Genomic DNA, 22,173 nt, shown 5'->3' with positions numbered 1-22,173 from the left:
CCTACCTAACAAAGCGGCCGTGAAGAATAAGTAGCTAACGTATAAAGACAACCTAATGTGGAGCCTGCTATGAATCACTGTGGTTCTTAATATTTCAGAGCAGGGGTTCTCAACCTGGATGCTACTGACACTTTGGGACAGGTAAATTCTCTCCTTTAGGAGACTATTCTGAGCACCGTAGGATGTTAAGCAGAATCGTGACTTCTACTCACTAGAGGCTAATAGCATTCCACACCTCCTCCATCCCTGAGACATGACAATACAAATGTCTACCAATATCACCAAATGTTCCGTGGGGGGCAAAATTGCCCACGATTGAGAACCACTGCTTCAGAGTCAAATGGCAGGTCTTTGCACATCTCTTAATAACAGTGGATGATGATTTTCTGCCTTGCCTCGATGTGGGGTAGAGGCCACACAAACGATTTGGTTATGAGTAATAACATTTTTCCTACTTCAGTAAAAAACTATTTTTTTTCCGAGCACTGAAGCCTGTGTGTCTTGTCTGGTGTGCTTCTTCAAATTTTCCTCTCTATGGGCAAGGGAGGTTGAAATACGTTGTGAGGGTGGGATCTGACAGTGGAATCACTTTCCAACACTGGCATTCCTTTGTTATCTTATTTTCCTCCTTAAGCACTCATACCCATCTCGCTTCCAACTCAATAGGACGGTCATTACTATTTTCACGAAAAATGTAATGTCCCCCTCCTCCTTTTCTTGAGTAAAATATTTAATGAAGGGGCCACATTTCATCCTGGGTGTTTGGAATCCCAGGCTTACAACCAAGTAACCCAGTTAGAACAGAATGGCATTATAAGGATGCACTTTGATTTGCTGGTTGTGTTTTCTTCAGAAGGCATCAGGCAGGAATTTTTTATTTTGTGGGTTGATTTCACCATCCAGCTAAACGTGCTCTTAAGTCTACCCAGTTTCCCTTTGCTTCTACATTTCTTTAAAAATTTTTTTTTATAAATGTTTATTTATTTTTTGAGAGAGAGAGAGTGAGCAGGGGATGGGCCGAGAGAGACGCACAGAGAGCTGTCAGCACAGAGCCCAATGTGAGGTTCAAACCCAAGAACCATGAGATCATGACCTGAGCTGAAGTCAGATGCCCAACACACTGAGCCACCCAGGTGCCCCACTTCTACATTGCTTTTTAAAACATTGGCCTTTCAGGGGTGCTTGGGTGGCTCAGTCAATCAAGCATCTGACTAAGGCTCAGGTTTGCGATCTCATGGTTCGTGGGTTCGAACCCTGCATTGGGCTCTGCATTATGGAGCCTACTTGGGATTCTTTCTCTCCCTCTCTCTCTGCCCCTGCCTCCCCCTCTCAAAATAAATAAACTGAAAAAAATAAAATAAAAGGGAAAGAATCCCTGTTTCAGAATCCTTAAAAACTTCAACTTGAAAAAGGTAATACTACCAAAGAATTGAATAAACACTGAAATATTTTCCTTCCAAAACTGATCAAACAGAATCTAAACATTTAGAAAAAGCTGTTTGAGAAAGTGAGTCCTAGCAGACATTTCATTCTGTATTCTGTAAAAAGTGTATCAAAGACGTTAGGCTCTGGTCTTGTTGCTTTTCCAGTCATTCTCCTTTCCCCTATCAGACCATCTAGAAGAACATCATATTAAATGCTAATTTTCATTTTTATGATTTAATGAGCTACTTCTGAGAAAGCTACTGTTTCGCCAGCCCATTAGAAATGTCTGGAATGGCGAGTGCTGAATTAAGCCTTAGGTCACCCGGCTGAAAGTAATGTCAGTGTTTCCGTTATTCATTTATGTTCTTTAGCCCCTCGGACACACCTCCACTGGTTACTAGGCAACCACAGCTTCCTGCAGTTAGTATACATTAAGCATGAACTCTATGCGTGAGTATGGAAAGGATCTGAATATCCGAATGAGAAGGCAATCATGAGCTGCACTGGACTATTATCTTTGTTATTATGTAAGACAAAATATGGGGAACTTCACTATTTATCAGAAAGTGGATTAATAATACCTTACCGAGAAGCTTTCATGCTTACAGGTGCACCTGTACACACAATAGCCTCAGAGCTGGCGGATATGGAAAACCTCAAAGGAGTCCTCTTTAGGAGATGGAGAAATCCCTGTTAAGAACTGTGTTTAGGACAGGAATCTGTAAGCCCTGCTTCTTAGGCCCTTTCACTCCTTGTACGGTGGGAAGGGAGAATCTAGGAGAGAAGGGGAAGGGTTTTATATCGGGATAATTTTACCACTGTACTTAAGGTCTGCCAGTGTTCCTTGCCCAAGGAGAATTCAAAGTGCCGTGGGGACGTGCCAGCGACTCAGGTGGGGGCGTGCTTTGTGTTACTCACGGCGGCACTGTTGGCCACGTAGGAGGTGTGTGAACTGAGCGGGGCTGTATCCGTGCCGGATAAAACAGAACTCTACTGAATTGAGGTCATGAGAGGCTCATTTGCAGTGGCTGAATTGGGAAGAATGTAGTCTTATCTGGTGATGAGGCTTTTTTATCTTCAAATGTGCCTTTCGTGGATGCTACTACTCTGGGAAGAAATTCAACTTCGGAAGGGAAACCATGTGATACTACAGTTGTTCATATATATTAGGAAAAGGTGGTGTAATAATAAAAACATGCTCTTAGAAAAAGACAGCCACCCTACTTATCTATGCAACTACAATTGGAAGAATAGTATGATACGCACACATAAACACAGAAAAAATTCCAGCCTACTGTTATGGAATTGTAAGGAATGACAGAAAAGAGAGCTACATTATTCATCTATCTTTGATCATTTGAAACTATCAGATACACTGTGTAATATTTTCCTGAAATAAACTGTACAGATTTAAAAGTCAGGTTCTAAAAGTTACAAAAATCAATTGATGGTTAAAATACAAGCGCAAACCATAAGCTGTCACTCACACGAATGCACTAACATTAAAGCACATTACGATGAACTTTTGTAAACACACCATAACCCTTAGTTTTTGATAGGAAAGCATTGTTCCATCCATTCTTGTGATGATCGTGGTTTTAAAAATCCTGCTTACATATGGTAAATAGCATTCTGCAAACTCTTCTGGGAAATTAAAGGGGAAATCAGCACACAAAAGAGAGAACTCAACAGGCAGGGCCATAACCGGGAGCTGTGAATAGAAGTCTTAGTTTTTTTTATATATTTATATATATTAAGTATATATATATTCTATATTTAAGAATATATAAGTATATATATAATATATATATAATATATATTTATAGAATATATATAGAATATATATAAGTATATATATTATAGAATATATGTAAGTATATATATTATATTATATATATTAAATATATAAACAAATATATTTATATATAAATATATATATATTTTTTATATATAAACTCTTTCTCACTTTGGAATATTAACAAGTTATCCACATAACAGTAGTAGACCAAAGACACAGGCCTGTCTCTTTCTGTTTTAATATACGGGGTATTTATAGATGGCACTATTTTACATTTTTCTAAGAAACGAGTACGTTGCAATCACTTTAGTTGCCATTTTTAGCATCACATTATGCCTGTCAGCACCTGGACTATTTTGGTATTCCCGGTAAAGGGCCGTTTATGGCTTTTGTGCTCCGGCTTCACACACGTGCACACCAGACAATACGCAGGATGTGAGCCAGGAAGACATTTCTGGTTTTGCTCAGCCATATGTCCAACACCTAGGAAAGCTCCTGATAGTTCTCAATAAATACTTGATGAATGGTAAATCTACTTCTTTGTCTTGTGAATAAAACCAAATCAACCTTGTTTTCTGAGTCTTTTCTTACACCTAGAAACTTCTCCTGGAGGAAAATAAGATCAAGAGTATAGAAATACTGGCTCATTTGTTGTATGATGGACAGGAGTTTGGTGGTAGGAGACTCAAATAGGTCCTCGTTGCAACTTTGCTGCTCATTTGGGGGGTACTACTTAACCTCTTGGCCTCAACTTCCTCAAATGTAAAATTAGGAGTTGCTACGTGGCCCTGAAATTCATATGTTGAAATCCTAATGCCCAGTGTGATGGTATCAGAATGTGGGAGGGGACTGTGGGGTTGATTGGGTCATGAGGGTGGAGCTCTCATGAGTGGGATTATAAAGAAGGCCTGACAGAGCTCCCTAGCCCCTTCTGCATGTGAGGACACAGACAGCAAGTGCCTGCTTTGAACCAGGAAATGGGCCCTCATCAGAATGAGACCACACCGGTGCCCTAATGTACTTCCCAGCCTGCAGAATTGTGAGCAATTTCCATTCTTTATAACCTACCCAGTCTTTGGCATTTTGTTATAGAGGCTTGAATGGACTAAGAGAGGGGTCTAGGTGAAATAATCAGAAATATCCTTTCTGATGCTTAAATTCTGTGATCTTAAGACATAATCGATGGCAAATCAAAGTAGAATATTACCTGAAATAATTATGCCTTATTTATCTCAGGCTCCCAGGTGCCTAGCACAGAGCCAGGAAACATTAAGAGATGTGTAATATATTCTTAAAGAGCAAATGAGCGAATGATCATTATAGGTATAAATGTGGCCTAAGCATCGTCAAAAATTTTCACCAATGGAAGAAACCCTTCTCTATGGATACCGATATTTGCAATTAAAATGAAGTCAGAAGATTGCTGTTTGCAAATTTTGAGTTTTATTCATACCAATTATTTTTCTTATACATGATAATTGAATAGTGTGATTTTTAGAAAAATTCAGAACACGTTTATGTACCCTCTTAAGAAGTGCTAAGCATGTCATTATGTCTACAGAATGATTAACTTTGTATCCAAAACAAATTTTTTATAATTAATTACAAATATTCATTTCATAAATATTTTTAAAGAGAAAAAAGAGAGACAGAAATCCTTGCCTTAAAAAGCCCCCAGCACTGGTGGTGATTCTATATAATGCATAGCCCTAAAATTCTATCAGTCGACAGCATTAGACATCATCTCCAAGCTTACGCTCACATCAATACATGAGGTTTTTGCACAGTCTCAGAACCACAAGGTGCTGTATCGTTGAAACTCTTGTTGAACAGAAATATTGCTAATTTTGGCATCAACCTAAACAGAAACTTATTTGCCAATGAGAAAAAGATCTGGAGACTTAAAAATAGCTTATTCCTCAGGAAGTATTTTAAATGGAAAATTCTAGCATTATCTTATATACATATTCTTATAGGATTAAATTGCAAAGCTTTTTTAGTGAGGTAGTGTGCTGCAGTGGAAAGATACGGCTTAACATTCTCATTCTGCCACTTAGCAGAAATGTGACATCGGCAAGTTACCTACACTCTTGGAACCCTACTATTCTTATCTGAATACGAAGGGAAACAATAGCTAATTTGAGAGGATAATATGAAGTTAGGTAAGATAATGTTCATGGAGTCTCTGGATTGGTGCTTGGCACACCTCTGTAAGGTCCCCTTTCCCCTAAGGGAGCTCACCCTTTGCTTGTAATGCTGGATGAAGTGTTACGATCTTTACCACACTGGAAGCACCGAAGCATATCTCAAAATAACGACCCTCCAGACTTCATTCAAAACCAGAAATGAAACCACTGTGAGCTTGGTATAGGCGAATCAAAGATAAAGAAAAAACTTGGCATTTGTCCCTGAAGAAAAATTTGGAGGGAAAACAGACAGGCAACGTGAGAAATGACAAGAGGCTGTGAGTGACTGAATGAGATCGCTGTTCTCTCTACCGTCTACAATTGGAGCTGATCTCCTGGTAATGGCTCAAAGGGCTACGTGAATTCTGAGAAGGACCGACGATGATCTGTTGACCCAGGAGGAGGTCATCAATGACTTAACTGAAATAGTAACAGCAACAGCTGTGATGTGTCTCCAAAGATGACTGGGGTGTTGCAAGTCACTGGAGAGTGCATGTGTGCATGTGGGTCAGGGGGATGTGGAGAGGAGTGTGGGTGACGGGAGAGTCCAGGCAGAAAAACCAGCATGAGCAAAAGTAAAGGCTCAGAGAGTGTGGCTTAGAGAGGGCAGATCACGTGATTCCTATGCTGGCAAAGACCAACCGATGAGGGACAACAGTAGGCCTTGAGACTCAAGAGGTCTGCTTGCTAAGGAATACACGAAATATTACTATATATATTATATATTATATTTATATTATAAATATTATAACTTGCTAAGGAATATACGAAATAGATTTTGTTGATGGTGCCCCCAGCACCAGCTGTGATACTGGAGTGGCCCTAGTGTATTAGATCATATTGGCTACTGTTTCTTGGGCTCCTACCATGTACCAGGAACTGTGCTTTGTTGTTTATGGATATTATTTTCTAGTCTTCACAACAACTTATACATAACTTTTCAGGTTAAGGATCCGAGGCTCAGAGAGGTCAAGGAACTTGCTGCTCAAGGTTACATGTTCTTCAATGAAGCAAATGAAATAAAAGGAGAAATAAGATTTTTAAAGTACTCATTTCAGATAAAACCTTTAAAGAATCGAAATAATGAGATTTGAATATAAATTAGGAAGTTGATTTAGACAGTCACGTTTTAAAAGAAAAGGGAGAATAGGAACGTTGAAAAGGGAGAATTTGTGGTGCAAGCGAGGCCATTCACGATTAGGGCGAGATCTCTTAACACGGGCATGTTTTGAAATGACATAAGGTTTTTCATAATAAAAAATGTTGCTCTGTGTTTTAAAGTTAATTGATGATTATATTACATGAGAGACAGTGAACATCATAATTAAGTACTCAGGGTCTGAAGCCAGACTGTCCAGATTTGAATTTTTACCCCCCAACTTAACCACAGGCAGTTTATTTAACCTCCCTGGGCCCTAGTTTCCTTATCTTTAAATAAGGAAATATAATATTACTTATGTCATAGGATTGTTTAAGCATGAAATGAAATATACGTGTATATAGAATATTGTTTGGCATAAAGTAAGAACAAGTAAGCATTAGGGATCATCGCTTTGGGCCTTAGTCTTTCTTCACCAACCATTTATTTAGAAGTTATCTACAGTGAGCCAAGGGCTGGGCCAGCGTCCAGGAATACCAAGATGGATTACAGATGACTTCTGCCTTTAAACACATTTGATTTTTTCCAATATCCTACTTTGTGGCTCAGCAGAAATACTACTGACTATATCTTGTTTAAAGCACTTTCCTGAACTATTTGGGCAGCCGTGATTTAAAATCTCCATTGACAATGTTGCTCATTAGTGTAAGGACTCACACCTCCACTCCTCCTACCCTTCCTCCAATATGAGGAGGGGTTCAGCCTGAGCTATCTTTTATGACATGTGTCCCTTGACCCACCAGGCCACGTTATGAAGTTAGTGAGGTTATTTCAATAGGTCCCCTCCTACTTATGTGAACCAAACCTCCAGAAGCTGAGTTTCTGCATCACTCCCTCAGGAGTCTCTGGCTTGCTAAGTCATTAGACTTATGTGTGATGTAGTATGCATTATTAATGGATGCATTTCTTTCCCTGAGAGTTTTTTTTTTAAATATGGCTTTATAAAGCCTCATTTCCATAAGCTGGAGAGAAATGTTAATGATTAGAACTTTCAGTGCTGCACTAAACTAAGGAAGGTTTGTTTTGAGAGCATCAGTTATTCACTGCTTAAACCACACCACAAAGCTATTCACCCCTGTGCCTCTCAATTTTAGGTTATCAAGGGATCCAAGTCATTCTGCTTGTAATGGCATTTTCACATTGTCTGAAAGGATCCTCAATTAGGCATTGCAGGTTTACCATTAACATTGTTTGAATAGATGAAAATTGTTGGTAGGAGGAACACCATGTCCTTTTGAATGTACCCACAAAACATTAAAATGGACAGATTAACAGTCACGATAACCTCGGAGAAAAGACTGAAAAGGAAAATGCCTCCATAAATAAGTGAGAAGGAAATGAAAAAGGCAAGGTACTTGCATTTAAAATAACCAAGTGAAGTGATTTTGTGAAAAGCTACTGTAATATCAAGGAAGCCCTTTAGAGTAGGGTGGTTGAGACAGTGGTAAATTGTTTACCTGCCAAAAAAAAAAAAAAAAAAGACACAATGTGGCATCTGATCACTTAGCATTCCAATATAGCCAGTATTTAATATAGGAGATGTGAAATGATCAGATCATAGGGCATCTTTAAGTAGCAAACTATCATTACTGAAAGAGAAAGGTCACATCCATAATCAAATAGATTAAGTCTAGACTTAAATGTGAATGCAGGAATGGGACAGAGGCCCTAAGGAGCAGTTCTCATCTGTAGAGAAGTCTGTGCAATGTGAGTATTTAAAAAGTAACAATCATATTTGGTGCATACCTGAGAATTTAAAAATCTTCCCATTAATTTGATATGTAAAATAAGAATATGACAATGATTTCCTCAGTAGCAGCAGATTAACGCCACAACGTTGTACAGCTTAGAACATGGCTTCAATAAATTTAAATTTTTTTCAGTGTAGAAAAACCACCCAACTTTACATTTAACTTGAAATGCATTTCCTAAGAATCATTTTCCTTGGGAGAAGCAAGGAATCCCTGTTCTCTGTTTTCCCAATAATTTTGGGAGACATTAATGAAGGATTTGTTGGTCAATTTCAATCCAACCAGAAATGAGAAAACACTCTAAATATTTTAAAAAGATGGAATTTAACCTAGAGAAATGGTTACCTGGATGATGGAAGAACTGAGAGCTAGACAGGGGATAGTGAATGAACTTGGAGATCAGTAGCAGGAAGCCAAAGGCATTACCACCCACGAGGTCTCAAGGGAGAAAGGGAAAAGGTGATACTACTGGAGCTCAGAGTTCAAGGTCACTGGGGAAGCTGGAGACAAGGGGGTGAGTCTCAGGGCAGAAAATACAGCCCATAGGGGTCAGCTGCCATGGAACCAGTAGAGTAGGAGCAGGGAAGGAATGGACTAGAAGGTAAAAACAGGCACAGACCAGCAAAACTGGAAAATAGAGTTAAGTAAAGACGTTTCTCATTTTTATTTTATCCTCCAGAATGTTACACCAGACAAGTTGATTTACTGATATTTTCAAAGGGCTCTAAGTTTAGCTCCTGGGAACCGCCTTCAACAAACATCTTGTAAATAAACGAAATCACCATTTTAGTTCCACACGCAATCTCAATAAACCACATTCACACACCCTGAAGATTGTGAGAGAATGAGCCCCTTCGCTTTGACGTTAACAAAAAGGATAAAGGAAGCAAGCATGGGTGTCTTTAGGATTAGATTTAGAAAGTGGTCATTGCTCTGTCAGTTGCATTGTTTTATTCAGAACTGCGAACAGAGGTTTATTCTGCTGTTCCGGAAATCGCCACTCTTCAAAGTAGATAATAAAACCACACTTTGAAAGCTGGACTCAGGAGGAGGTGGAAAGCCACACAATTTCCTCAATAAGACCACCTCTCAATTCCTCCATTCCTTTCCATTCTGCTGATGAACGACAATGGCATATTGCAGACTAATAGTAAAGCACCGATTTGCAAGCCTTTGTCTTTCATAGCACGGAAGGGTAGTTATGAATGATGATGTAAAAAAATATTTGTATCCATCCATTTTATGGCCAAGCAAAACAAAGCTTAATGTGTGTGAGCACGTGTGTGTGCTTAATCATACACAGCAGTTCAGAAACTGCACCTAACCTAAACCATGTCCTATCTTAATTTAAGCAGTATAAAATCTCCCCAGGGCAGCCTGTGAAATGTTAGCCTTGTCTCTCACACACAGACTTGTTAATGGTCAAACTGTCACTACCATCATGAAATTTTCCCCCAGTTTATGCCTTTAGAACATAGTTTTGTCTTATTTTGGCTTATTACTCTGAAACTAAGTACTTTTGTATATTTAAAAGATTATGACCTTCAGAGTAGAATGGAGTATGAGGCATTTGCTTCATAGGAACCAGGAAGAATGTTAGGGCATCTGTACCTCACACCTCACACTTCAGGTGATTTCTAACAGTAACAAAGCCACAAAAGGCACAGAAACCAAGTCTTTGACTGTGTGGCACCTCACTAACAGTACAGAACATTGATAACATTTAACGCCGTTTTCTTTTCACGCAAAGGAGAGAAGCACTTTAAGGGGAAAAAGTTCAATGTCCATCTTAAAGTCTTTGTTTCAGATGCACTCACCTAAAATTCAATGAAGAAACAGCATGAACTTTCCAAAACCATCTATTTTCTCTTCTTTGAAATGGCAGTTGACTATGGCATTTAAAGACTTTCCGAGCACTTCATCCAGGGATCGGTAAATCTTCATTTATCTGCAATGAGAAAACATGCTTTTGTTTAGCTAGGTAACTTACACTTGCATATTTCCTACAAACAAGAAGCCAGAATGGGCAGATCTACAACATACAGTATTTTTCAAATCCCCTCATACACTAGTAATGCTTTGTAATACTCAAACTCAGAATCTTGGTTTTCATTTACTCTAAGAAATATTTAGAAAAATGGACGTTGGTGCCAGAAGACACTTTACAGATGAGGAGGGTGAGGCCCAGGAGGGTGAAGTGACCGTCCAAGATTAAGAAGCTGGTTAGTAACAGAGAGTGGCTTTGAACCTTGCGCTCCTGACATGCTTCTCTGTTGTTAGTTGATTAAAAACCCAGAAATGTGAAAGCATGGAATCTTCTGTGTTTTCCAAGTAGGTAATTTTCTGGAATATTGTGTCACCATAATTTCTACCAAAGCCAAGGAAATTAGAGCTGAGGTCAGAGTCCTCAGATGAGCATTTCCTTGAGTGGTTTAAGCCTGAGCAATCACAAGTAGAATGTCTACAAGAGAAGACTACCGCAAGGGCAACCTGACATTATTTAATGATCCGTATGATTTATTAGGTTATGTAGTGATAACATAAATAACAAATAGTTCATAAAATTGCCTGTTAATATTTCTTCATAAAGCTGAATGATTTTCTCGTCTTGTGCCTTCTGGGAAAACTCACAGAAAATAACTGAAAAGAGAGAGGTTCTAGATGGCACTTCCCAGAAGATTCCCCGGTGGTGACTCAGGCACTCTCTCACCATCTGCCATCAGCTAGTCTCTCTCACCAATCTTTCTTCTTCCCTTTCTCCATCTCCTTACCAACTTACAGGCTGGATGTTACCACCCCAGGTGCTGGACAGCTTGAAGCGGCAGGAAGCTGAAGCTCAGGAAAGCCCATGTTAAGATGAAGGAAAGCAGTGGGGAGGGTGGAAATGGTAGAAAATAAAGGGGAGAAGGCGTCTGATGACAGTGGGGTAGAAAAGGAAGGGACAGGAGCCTACCTTCGCACCCCAGATGGGAGAAAGAAAGGTACCCTCTGTCTCCAGTTCCATGCTTACACTTTCCCTCCCAAGTAACTTCTCCAAACCCAGTTATCAAAAAGGATTACAGTAATTATTTTAGCTCTCATGGTTTCTAGGATGCTATGATTTTAGGTTCCTAGAGAAAATTCTATACAATAACTCCCCCTTGCTGTAATCTAAGTTTTCAGATATATTCATTATTGCATGAGATTTATTTCACAGGAGATAAAGACATGTTCACTATCCAATTAACCCTTGTTCTGTGTCATATTAGACCCCAGTCATCTTTCCCTATACTTGGATTCTTGGTACATACTTGGCATTCTTTGAATTAAATGTATTATTACAACAGTAGTGCTTTCAAACATTTTTGTTTGTTTGTTTTCTTAAAGTACATGTTACTTTTTTTTTTTTTTTTAATTGGAGTTTCTGGTGAATTAGACCAATGCATCTGGGAATAAGTTACATATTACAAATGTTCTCTCAACCTCATGAATGCAGCTCTCCAAGCACCAGGATCAGGAAATACATGGAAACCTTGCACAATCTTAAACACTTTTTTGTAAGACTATATAACGTGTGTGTATATATATATGTATTACATATATGTGTATAATAAAGTTTATACACTTAGATGAACTTACATCTAGCTATATCTGGCAATACAGAGTCACTCAAGAAATCCCTTGGTATTGTATTGGCCTGGGACTTCTTGGGATCATGCTGCTGGTTTTTGCACCGCCACCCGGCAATCTGGGGAAAAGATGTTTTGCATTTTTGGTTTTTGTCCACGTCTCTGGATTATTCCAGACTGCAAGAGACTAGGAGGGAGACGAGACTATGCTCAGAGGGAGATGCCGTGTTAAAGTACCCCGCAGGGCAGCTCAGGTTGCACGCCTTCATTGAGATCTATGACTCCAATAAAAGTTGCAACTTGAATGACACCTTGATTGGAAGCTGGCATTCGTGTTTGCTCTTCCTCCTCCACTAGAAATGGCCCTGTTTCAGCTTATATGTCTCACCCGGGCAGTGATCAAAAGCAGACGTCGAGTCTGGAGGCAGCCCTCTCCTTACCCCCCTTGGCTTCTATCCCCCCCGCGACTACTTCAGAGTACACAGAGCTGAGTATCTATAATTCTTTCTACTCTGAGCCTGAGGGTGGCAGTCTCCCAAAGTGCCACTGAATTAAAGGCATCCATCCTTCTCTCTCCTCTTGCTGCGGCCCTCTGGACACTTGCAAAGCAAAAGTCTCATGTGAACACTGGGTGGGAATAAAAACCAGTACCTTTCTCTCTTCAAATTCTTCCTTAAATTCTATGCCAGCTACCAAATTCTAGTTTCAGTAACTTGTGGCTAGAAATTAACATTTAGTGCCCGGAAATAAAATAAAATACTGACTCCATCTTCTAGCTCCCCGAAAAGCCTTCAGTCACCGCCTGGATTGAAGGTAGAAGTCGATATCTTGCCACAAGAGAAAGGAGTATTTTGTCAAATTGGGATGCCTTATTTTATTTTATTTTATTTCATTATTTTTTTTTAATTTTTTTTTAACGTTTATTCATTTTTGAGAGAGAGAGAGACAGAGCATGAATGGGGGAAGGTCAGAGAGAGAGGGAGGCACAGAATCTGAAACAGGCTCCAGGCTCTGAGCTGTCAGCACAGAGCCCAACGCGGGGCTCGAACTCACGGACCGCGAGATCGTGCCCTGAGCCGAAGTTGGACGCTCAACCGACTGAGCCACCCAGGCGCCCCATGGATGCCTTATTTTAGACATATAGGTTGGGTGGGAGTGGCAGGAAGCAGATTTTGATTAATAAAATAAACTCCTCAACTCAGAGCACATAAAAATATAATGGGCCATCTGAAAAAAGTAACTTTCAAACTAACGGTATCAACTTAAGTCTTGATAATCACTTAACGATGGTGGGATTTGGTAAAGCACGCGCATTTATCACACAAGAATGGTGTAACTGGTCAGTGCCAACAGAGATTATGTGGGAGCCGGATGAATATTAGACCGGAGTGGAGTTAATCACATTTTTTATTCCTATTTATGCCTTTACTGATCTTCCCACCCAAAACAGCACCCCTTCCTCCTTCTCTACTGCTTACTCTGATACATTCTCCTGCGTAGCACTTGTACTGTTATTATTTATTCATTGTTTGTCACTTCACATTAGAATATAAGCTCCCCAAGGGCGGGAGTTTTGTTCACTGCTCCCTCTCTGATGCTTCGAACACGGCCTGTCCCATAGTAGGCCTGCAGCACTATTTACTGCATGAATAATATACATAAATGGAGACTTCTCTTGTCTTAACAACATTTGATCCAATTTCCTCTTTCTTACCCCTATCAGTCGGCACCATTCTGAAAATGATTCGGTTGGATGCATTAAAGGCTTTTATTCACACTGAAAAGACAAAGAATCCAAGCGGGCATTTTATCTTTCATTGCTGTGTAGGGAAAAGATCGCCTGCACGTTAAATGGAGGATTGGAGATGGTCTCCAGCAGTTATTCTGTAGCCTTTTCTTCTTTTTCAGTTATGCTCGGGAGACTACGGTGCCATGAGTCTAGTTGACTAGATTTCAGAGGTTAGGATGGACCCCACAGTCAGATCGCTGTAGTAACAGGGAGCAGGTTCTGTGTTCTGAGCAGCAGCTACAGACGAAGACCATAGATTTACAAATGGCGCTCCAGAGAAATATGCACATGGAGAGCCGCACTGCATTCAGAAACATATGAAACCTGGTCTTTTCTGTGTTTGACATTGTCTGTTAAAGGATATTGGCTAAGAATGATTAAAGTCACTTGCGAAACATCAACTACTTGTCCAAATAATTTCTCAACAACTGAAATAGGTCCTGTTATTTTTATGAGGGACTCTTCGTTGTCATAGTCACAAACGGCCTGCTAGGGTCTCATGCCAGGGCTGAGGCGGAGCTCAGGGTTCTGGCTACCCCTCTTCTGCAAACACAGCATCGGCCATATTCTCAACAACAAAGAAGCTGGAAGGGGAAGAAAAATAATTCCGAAAGGCACCTGCAGCATCTTCTAGTGTTGTAGAAAGGGGACTGAACTACGATTAGAAGTTGGGGTTTTATTTTTGTCTCTATACTAACTAGTTGGGCAAGTCATTTACTGTTACCTGAGTTTCAGTTTTCTCATAGTAAACAGACAGCAATGGTCCTCAACCAGGGGTGATTTTATACCACCGCAGGGATATTTGGTAATGTCTGGAGAAAGTTTTAGTGGTGGAGGGAAGGTAGGTGCTACTGATATCTAGCAGATAGAGGTCAGGGATGCTGTTGAACACCCTATAATGTACAGGATAGTCCCCAACAAAAAATAATGATCCAGTCCAAAATGACAGTGGAGTGCCATTTAGAAACATCCAAACCCTGGTCTGGATGTCTCAAGTCCCTCTCAGTTCCTAACATCATTTTATAATTCTACCACTGGTCCCATCTAGACCTCTGAAGTTGCACAAGTTAATCCTAATTCCCCTTCTGAAGCTTCCTTCAATTCTGTATATGACATCGATCTCCTTCCTATACCTCCCAGCTCTATTCTTAGATGCCCTCCACCACCAGACCTTGATGTTTCCACACCAGCCTTTGAGTTCCTTCCTCGTAGCACATGTGATCATGTAAAATTACCAGGGACTGCTTTTTCTCTCTGTAAGAGCATGTACAACTTGAGGGCAGAGACTGTCTTGCTTATTTCTTCATCATCTTTAGCACGTCATCTATCCTGATGAATACTAATCTTTCTATTTGTTTGAACGCGGCACCTGGGTGGCTCAGTCAGTTAAGCATTTGACTCTTGATTTGGGCTCAGGTCATGATCTCACCATTTGTGAGATGGAGCCCTATCTTGGGCTCTGTCCCAAGAGCCTGCTTGGGACTCTCTTCCTCTCTCTCTGTCCCTCCCCTACTGATGCTGATGCGCTCTCTTCCTCTCTCTCGAAAGTAAATAAACTAAAAAAAAAAAGTTTGAGTAAATGACTGGTGGTGGAACAATCAGCAAACATGAAGCTCAGCATTTTCTCACTTGGTTGCTACAGGAGGTTGTGGTGTAAACTTAGTCTGATCATCTCACCAGATTATGATCTATTGGCCCGAGAATGTCAAAGTGCCTTGGAAAGCTACAGTAAAATGGATGTGGGATAGTGGTCCTTAGACTGAATTGAGAATCCCCCCAGACACAATGATATTAGGTCAGAGTCAGGGAGAAGACTGCTTGGAAAGAGGCCTTTCTGGATGCCTTTTTTTATGTTTATTGTTTTATTTTTGAGAGAGAGAGGGAGAAAGCACACATGAGCATGGGGCGGCAGGGAGAGAGGGGCACAGAGGATGTGAAGCAGCTCTGTGCTGACAGAAGCAAAAGCCTGATGTGGGGCTCAGATCGTGACCCGAGCTGAAGTCAGACTTTTAACCAACTGAGCCACCCAGGCACCCCTGCCTTTCTGGATGCTTTAAAGCTGGAGACATAGTCCTCAGGGACACTTTTGGGCACCCTCTCTGTTCCAAGGATTTGTTCGCATTGACAGAGAGTTTAGTTTGAGAACTAGGCAGGTCTTGGCTGTACATATTTCCTATTAAGGGCATAGACTGTTACTTCAAGCTCCTAGGATCAAGAGGCTGTAGCTGTGGGACAGTCTAACTGTTCAGCTCCCGCGTGGCCCCATCACAGAAGGGCAAGATCACACAGCCTGGTGGACTCTTCCCACAGGGGATTCTAGGTCCCATGGGAAGCCCTACTGAGACTGGCTGCATCTGTCTCTCTGAAGTTTTTACTTCTGTCCAAATAATCAAAGCAATTAATCTAATTTCAGAGGGGGGTGTGCACCTGTCATTTCTTCCCCTCAAATTACAGCCCAATGGTGGCAGAAACATGGTATGTATCCAGGGAAAGTAGAGTTCCCGCCATGCTGTCCTCTCAGTCACCTGCTTTAACACTCCCTAGAACACATAACAAGACTGCAAGAGGAGATTCCAGAAGGTGTAAGACAACGGCACGGTATTCAGCTTCACTCCTGATATTTCACCAATAGACAAGGTTAAGAAATCATTCTTCCTCACTTAGGCTAAAGTAAGATAAAATGGAAAGAACAACAACATTTGGACAAAACAGCTCTCAGAAGGAATGGACATACGCATTCAGCAGTGAATGTAGAATGACTTTACACTGTGAAGCCAGAGGCCTGCTGACATTCAGAGCCTCTTAAATAAAAACTATGGTGACTTGCCTGTCAACATCAGTTCAGCTGGGTATTCAGTCCACTGTTTTAAAGGTGCTGAGAAGGAAGAAAGTGGTTTATAAAGAATTTCTCAGTTCTGTTTTGTGCACAGCAGTTTTTTCAGAGGAACTGCCTTTGTGTTTCTTTTTTCTGTTGTATTTTACTCTGAGGATAAGGCAGGTACTTACCCAGATGATATTTGCCTTTTATTTTTTTCTTGATTATTAAAATGTCCATTTATTTTTGAGAGAGAGAGAGAGACACAGAGCATGAGTGAGGGAGGGGCAGAGAGAGAGAGGGAGAGACACAGAATCCAAAGTAGGCTCCAGGCTCTGAGCTGTCAGCACAGAGCCCGACGTGGGGCTTGAACCCATGATCATGACCTGAGCCATTGGCCACTTAACCAACTGAGCCAGCCAGATGCCCTGACATTTGCATTTTAAAAAGATGTCCCTCACCCTGTATGTTTAAGGACTTGCACTGCACCTGGCCTGTGCTGCTCCAAGAGGAGTTCAATCTCTAAGAATTCACTTGAGTGCCATAACTGTTTTCTCTTTAAAAAGAAGACTTTTAAAAATAATTAGCCAAATGCTAGTATGTATGAATAAACAAGTTTAATATAAATGAATCAAGAGATGGCTGGAAACTTACAAAGTCATTTTGATAAAGTAACTTTCTTTTTAGACAATGTGAAATATGTAATAAATTAGAAAGAAAGCTAATGTTACCCACACTACACTACCCAGAGGCAATCCCTGCGACGATTTTATAGATTTGCTCCCAATTACATACATGTATATATGTATTTGCACACACATATACAGACACAGAGTTTTTAATGAAATTAATGGATTATAAACTATATATGATTTTGTTTCAAGTTTTTTGTTTGTTTTACTTTTTGTATCCTATGATTAGTGATCCAAACATATTTAGCATAAATACTTGTCCCTTTTTGGCTATGAGATTATTTTATCAAACTTATTAGTGAAAGGATATGACATATATGACGATAATGGGACATCTGTACTCACTAAATGATTCTTTAGTTTCTTCCAGCACTGTAACACACTCACATTCATACAGACCACACTTCTGCTACATTTCAGGTAAGGCAGAACTTACAAGTTCTTTTAAGTTCTACATCATTAGTAGAACTTATTTTGTTATGGAAATCTCTATTGCACAAAAGCCACGCATCCCAAAATATCAGATAAAGAGGAGTCATTTTCCCAGAATCCACATTTGAAAAGAGCGATTATCTCATACTGTATCTTTCAAAAAAATAAAATGGCAGGGGCACTTGGGTGGCTCAGTTGGTTGAGCGTCTGACTTCGGCTCAGGTCATGATCTCACTGCTTGTAAGATCGAGCCCTGCATCAGGCTCTGTGCTCACAGCTCAGAGCCTGGAGCCTGCTTCGGATTCTGTGTCTCTCCATCTCTCGGCCCCTCCCCCATTCACGCTCTGTGTCTCTCTGTCTCTCAATAATAAATCAACATTAAAAAATTTAAAAAATAATAAAATTGCAAACTACTGAGTGTCTCATGTGCTTACAAAAACAATCATTAAACTTCAGCACCTCAGGTTTTCTTAGATAAAAATCTCCTTTCACGAATAAAGTAGAACAACACGCAAGTAAAACAGTATAGTCAACAAGCCCTCCATAGTGAAGACCTCATTAAAACTTTAAATTCTCCATGTTGAAATTAATTCCAAGTAGGGCATAAAGATGAACATACTTTCGCTGCCCAGGAAAAAATTATTTACTCGAGATCAGTCTGTTGTCTCTTGTGTCACAGTATACCTGCCAGTTTGGTCAAAAAGAGAATTAAATTGAGCTTGGAAGGGTAAATCAAAATGTGCCAAAGTTTCATTCAATTAATTTTTAAGAAGACAAACTTTTAATTAGCCACATGCAGGTATATCATAGATTCTACTGAAATCTCCCTGGGAATACGTGACCATCAGTACCTTGCTCATATTTTGTGTTCATTCATTTGCTAAAGTGCTGCACAGTTCTAAGAGATTAACGATACGAAGTGTTTGACGTGAAGTGTGTTTGATTTGACCGTGATGTAAAGATCAAGACAAATAAAAAAGAAGAAAGGAAGGGAGGAGTCCAGGAAGGAGGGAAAGAAGTAGGTCATGAAACTGGATATAGGGGGAAAAAACCAAAATTAAAAAAAGATTTCCTAGGACCTTAAACCGGTTACATTAGTGACATTAAAAAAGGACATGGGTGAGTAGAGGAGTATGTGAATCATATGGATGGGTCTTTTCTTAGACAAAGAAAGAAATACTTTTTCTGGAAATCATAAGGAGAAAGAAGGATCTAATTCTGGGAATGGATGTTCAGGGTTTGCCCTTCAGTGCTGTACTTCTACCTTGATTGATGGCTTTGAATGTGCCAAATGTCTTAGTAGCCACCCGAGGGCTACTGAGAACCTCACTTGCCATTCACATCTGACTTAGAGGGGATAAGTATCTTTTATAAAAATGAAGATAAAAGACACAGCATTTAATGTGATATCAGTAAGGTGCCATGACACTTGGAAGTTAAAAAGAGAGATAACTATATGCTACATAATAGGTTCTCAGACTTTTTGTTCTGAAAACCCCAAAGAGCTTTTGTTTATGTGTGTTATATCTATCAATATTTACCTATTAGAAATTGGCTTAGAAATTTTAGAAATATTTATAAACTTATTTGTACAACAATGATAAGCCCATTAGATCTAACATAAATAATATCTATTGTTAATAAAATAGCAATATTGTTTCAAAACCAAAAATACAGTGAGAAGTATGGCGTGGTTTTCACATGTTTGGAAATCTCTTTAATGTTTGGCTTAATAGAAAGAAGATCACTGGATTTTCATATCTGCTTCTGCATTTAACCTATCGCAATATGTTGTTTTAGCTGAAGAATATGAAGAAATTCCAAACTTACAAAAGTCTGCAGTTTTCTTACAATAATTTCTTTAATGTTTATTCATTTTTGAGAGAGAGAGAGAGACAGAGCACACGTGGTGGAGGGACAGAGAGAGAGGGAGACCCAGAATCCTAGGCAGGCTCCAGGCTCTGAGCTGTCAGCACAGAGCCTGACACAGGGCTTGAACTCATGAGCCATGAGATCATAACCTGAGCCAAAGTCAGATGCTTAACTGACTGAGCCACCCAGGTGCCCCTAAAGGTATGCAGTTTGAAAAGGTAGTATTTGATAGTCTTTCAGATGACTGGATAGTTTTCTTCAAAAGACACGGAAACTCAACAAGCAATTGCTTCTTAAAGGTGAGTTGCAGTGTGGAAACTGAGCCATATCGATGAACTTTGCATAGTCCATTACACTAAAATTCATTATTGGTCTTGTATTTTGTATAGAGCTTTTTACTCTTGTATGATTTTATAACATCGATTAGTAGGGAAGTATTGGCTCACTGAGTTATACACATCTTCCAAATGTTGATGCTTTTCAGTTTTAATGACAAAAAGTCCTATTTGTTAATACTGCCATCAATCTCATCAGGGAAGTCTTTTAGGTTTTGGGAAGCTGTCAAGCATACAGGGGCAAGTGCAAGCTTTCTAAAATTCTTTTTTTTTTAACGTTTATTTATGTTTCAGAGACACACACATGCACACACACACACACACACACACACACACACACACACACAGAGTTTGAGTGGGGGAGGGGCAGAGAGAGAGAGAGAGAGGGAGACACAGAGTCCAAAGCAGGTTCCAGGCTCTGAGCTGTCAGCACAGAGTGCGACGCAGGGCTCGAACTCATGGACCGTGAGATCACGACCTCAGCTGAAGTTGGACGCTTAACCGACTGAGACACTCAGGCACCCCTACCAAAATTCTAAGTTTTAGTTTAAAGTTTGAATTTTATCATTATCAGAAAATACTCTTAGTTTTCTCTGAAGCGACGGGCTCACTTCATTCATTTTCAAGGAAATCCGTGCCAAGTACCATGTCTGGATAACCATAGTTTGCCAGTTGTTCTTTCAAGTAAACATGTTGTTCTATAAAAGAAGCGGCTAGTTCAGTTTGCACGCCACACAATTTTACTTGGAGGCAGCCATTGTCTCTTAATATATTTCAAGAGCTTTTTATGTACACTTCCCCGTTCCTCACACAGAATATTAAAAAGAGGTGTACTTGAGTTTCAAGATTTAATTAGATTTTGTTGCTGTAGCTGATGCTTGCTTTGCTTTTTTTACTGTAAGTGCATGGCACCGAAGAATATAATTACTACCAGGACACGCTGTTGCTGCTGCCTTGATTGTAATAAGGTTACAGTAAGTTTTACCCGCCATTGCTTCTGTGTCATCAGTGCGAATGTCCACATAGTGAAAATTGCAAATAGTATGTTAGAGTTACTATTAAATAGTTTGACCTCAAGGATCCCCCGAAGTGTCTTGGGGATTTCGCTCTGAGAACCATTGCCCTGAAAGAAAGGGAATATAGTAAGGAGGCTGAGCGAAGCCTCTGTGATTGGACAGACTCAATCTCTGTGATATTGGGCAAGTTATATAGCCACTCGAAGCCTCATGTGCCACGCTTATAAAACTGGAATAACAGATCTTACCTCATAGGGTTGTTTCAAAGATTAAAGGAGATCACTTAGTACAGCACCTGACACACAGCAAACGCGACAGATGTTAACTATTATCGCTAATATTTATATTACCTCTTGTGGGGTTTTTTTGATGTTTTTATCTATTTTTGAGAGAGAGAGGCCACGCATGAGTGGGGGAGGGGCAGAGAGAGAGGGCGTCATTGAATCTGAAGTAGGGTCCAGGCTGTGAGCTGTCAGCACAGAGCCTGATGCAGGGCTCGAACTAACGAGCCATGAGATCATGATCTGAGCTGAAGTCGGATGCTCAACCGACTGAGCCAGTCGGGTGCCCCATATTACCTCTTGGTTTGAAGATCAAGAAGCAATGAGGTAAGTAAACCCTTACATAAGCTGTACTTGTTGTAATTTGTTTATGCTACACCAATCCAACCTTATTTCTACATTTCCTCTGTGAGTACAAACTGCAGGCAGATATGTTCTTTCCTCCCACTATGTTAAGGCAAAGATTTGCCCTTCATATGCTGATTTTACAAACCCTTGTGTAGTCAATCATGGGAGATATTTCTTGGCAGCTAGAGTTGGTGGTGACAAATGAGAGATGGTATTTTGACTGGGACCCATGATCTCCCAATCCCTTATCATGTGTGGGAAGCAGATAATACCAGTGGTTTGCACTACGATCAGAAAGCTAGGCCAAAAGGACCCCTTTTGCCAAAGACCCTATAGAACAAGCCCTTGACATATGTCTTTCCTAGAATGCTTACGCTTGCCCTAGTCTCAGTCCTCTAGATTTTACCATTTCGTGGAGAAAATTGAATTCAAGGAAATGGATAGTAAGGAGGAAAGGGAAAAGGAGGGGATTTACTTCAACAAAGGGCAAAGTGTGTGTATGTGTGTGTGTGTGCACATGGGCACACATGTGTGCATGGATGTTGTACTCAAACAAACAGTACTTTGGCAGAGACTAAGTGCTGTAAAACTCTGAGCTCATAGGCCCAGATAAGTGATATAAATGGGGAAATAGGTTCGTATAAGTCAGGGCACCCTGTGCCTGCA

General features: G+C 40.1%; 1 protein-coding gene across 29 annotated transcripts in view; it reads right to left on the bottom strand.

Moving 5' to 3' along the window:
* Positions 1-22,173, bottom strand: part of DTNA (dystrobrevin alpha) — a 355,255-nt gene that overhangs the window by 176,870 nt on the left and 156,212 nt on the right. For all 29 annotated transcript variants that reach the window (XM_053902550.1, XM_053902552.1, XM_053902551.1 and 26 more), the window contains exon 2: positions 10,137-10,267. The gene's annotated coding sequence lies outside the window, so the exon portion shown is untranslated. The remainder of the gene's footprint in view (positions 1-10,136; positions 10,268-22,173) is intronic.

This window comes from Panthera pardus, unplaced genomic scaffold (genome assembly GCF_024362965.1).
Source record: "Panthera pardus isolate Hobbes unplaced genomic scaffold, ASM2436296v1 HiC_scaffold_15, whole genome shotgun sequence".
Classification (NCBI taxonomy): Eukaryota; Metazoa; Chordata; class Mammalia; order Carnivora; family Felidae; genus Panthera; species Panthera pardus.
Note: the sequence above shows the minus strand (reverse complement) of the source record. Positions and strands in the feature narration are given on the sequence as shown.